Source organism: Sinocyclocheilus rhinocerous, unplaced genomic scaffold, assembly GCF_001515625.1.
Source record: "Sinocyclocheilus rhinocerous isolate Xijiao unplaced genomic scaffold, SAMN03320098_v1.1 scaffold285, whole genome shotgun sequence".
Classification (NCBI taxonomy): domain Eukaryota; kingdom Metazoa; phylum Chordata; class Actinopteri; order Cypriniformes; family Cyprinidae; genus Sinocyclocheilus; species Sinocyclocheilus rhinocerous.
The window spans coordinates 502,179-504,064 of record NW_015630288.1 but is presented as its reverse complement, the minus strand read 5'-3'; the positions used below and the strand labels follow the sequence as shown (position 1 = coordinate 504,064).

Here is a 1,886-nt window from a genome sequence, read left to right as displayed (position 1 = left end):
ATTGCGCATGCGTGTCATGTGCCTGTCTGTCAATGGGAGGAAGCCACGCCCTATTTTGGAGCTCCCACCCCGTTTTGGGTTTCCCGTCCCCATTTGGAGATCTCCAGGCTGCAGTTATGCTGCGTTCAAGTCCTCCTGGGACGTTCGTACTTACGAGCTGACAAGTGGTAATAACGACGTCAGGTGCGTTCAAGTCACTTTGCTCGGAATAATATGGCGATTTTACTTTTTTTCCATAAAATTCAACGATTTTTTAAACTTTACATCTACAAAATGATGAATAAAGAATGTGCGTCATTGTGTATTTGCTTTTTTCTGTTTTTATTCAATTTATGAAGGTGATGTAAACTGAATCATATGTTCTTTGGTATTTCTTAAAGATACAGGGTTAGAGCACAGCATATAGGAAATGGGAATTTATAAATTATTATTATTATTTTTTTTGATTATAACTATGCTAAGTACATGAAGCCCTGAAGTTGCACCCCCCGGTACAGTAGGTGGCGGTATGCACCTGAACAAGTTGGTTGCGACCCGCCAATAAAACCAGAGAGAGCGAGACCTCCGCAGTGTCGTGCGCACCCGCTGACATGAGAGACGTGCGCCTCGTCACATCAAGGAAAAGCTACTGTTGAACTGAAGGTAGGAAATCATGTAACAACCAACATAAGGAAAAATGCATGCATGTTTTTTAGCATGTACTTATGACCGTGCTTTCATTTTGGTTGCCATGGATGCATTAGATAAGAATGACGTGGCTCAGATCGCAGTGTTTTCAAGCTCTGGGCCTGTAAATCAGCTGATTAGATATATAACAACATACAATCAGACTGTATATGATGAGCTGCATTAGTGAGGCTGTAAGTAATACATGCATTGAACTGATACAAGAAATGCCAATGCGTGATCCAAAAACATGATGGTGAGTTTGTAGTTAGCCATCTGGCTACCAAAACAAACACAAGACAGGCTATTGCTGCTTTTTTTTTTAATATAAGTTAAATAGTTCTAAGTTAATAAATGCCATATCATTTTTGTGTGTGTAATCATGAGGTGAAAATGCATCAGTAGGTGTGGTAGGACAGCCACTAAATACAGGATCAGCATTAATGCATGCCATCAGACTGCTTTTATAATGAGGTGATGTTTTCCCTTGGTTTTCTTTTCTGGGCTGTTCTGATATCCATGTTAAAGAATAATGAACTGTATTTTGTAATTTTGCTTAAATGTTGTGTAAGAGCAATTTTATTTATAATTTGAGTGCATACATTTTATTTGGCATTATTAAATTATATCATATACAGGTACATCTAAAAAAAATTGAATATCATGAAAAAGGTCTATTTTTTGTCACTCATTTCAGAAAGTGAAACCTATTTTCTCACACAGTGAAATATTTCAAGCCTTTATTTCTTGAAATTGATGATTATGGCTTACAGATAATGAAAACCCAAAATTCAGTGTCTCAGAAAATTAGAATATTGTGAAAAAGTTCAATATTGGAAAGTCATGGTGTCACACCCTAATCAGCTAATTACCTCAAAACACCTGCAAAGGTTTCCTGAGCCTTTAAATGGTCTCTCAGTCTGGGTCAGTAGGCTACACAATCATGGGGAAGACTGCTGACTTGACAGATGTTCACAAGGAGGGTAAGCCACAAAAGTTCATTGCTAAAGAAGCTGGTTGTTCACCTGTATCCAAGCATATTCATAGAAAGAGTGAGTGGAAGGAAAAAGTGTGGTAGGAAAAGATGCACCAGCAAGAGGAATAACCACAGCATTGAGAGGATTGTCAGGCAAAATCCATTCAAGAATTTGGGGGAGCTTCACAAGGAGTGGACTGAGGCTGGCGCATCAAGAGCCACTATGCACTGACGAATCCTAGAC

The 1,886-nt window shown here is 38.8% G+C and overlaps 2 protein-coding genes across 2 annotated transcripts in view; one reads left to right on the top strand and one right to left on the bottom strand.

Annotated features, from left to right (window-relative positions):
• The window catches only part of astn2 (astrotactin 2), a 539,680-nt gene that overhangs the window by 110,091 nt on the left and 427,703 nt on the right, over positions 1 to 1,886 (bottom strand). The window lies entirely within an intron of this gene.
• The window catches only part of LOC107739976 (E3 ubiquitin-protein ligase TRIM32-like), a 4,653-nt gene continuing 3,349 nt past the window's right edge, over positions 583 to 1,886 (top strand). Inside the window, exon 1 of the mRNA XM_016552241.1 lies at positions 583 to 642. The gene's annotated coding sequence lies outside the window, so the exon portion shown is untranslated. The remainder of the gene's footprint in view (positions 643 to 1,886) is intronic.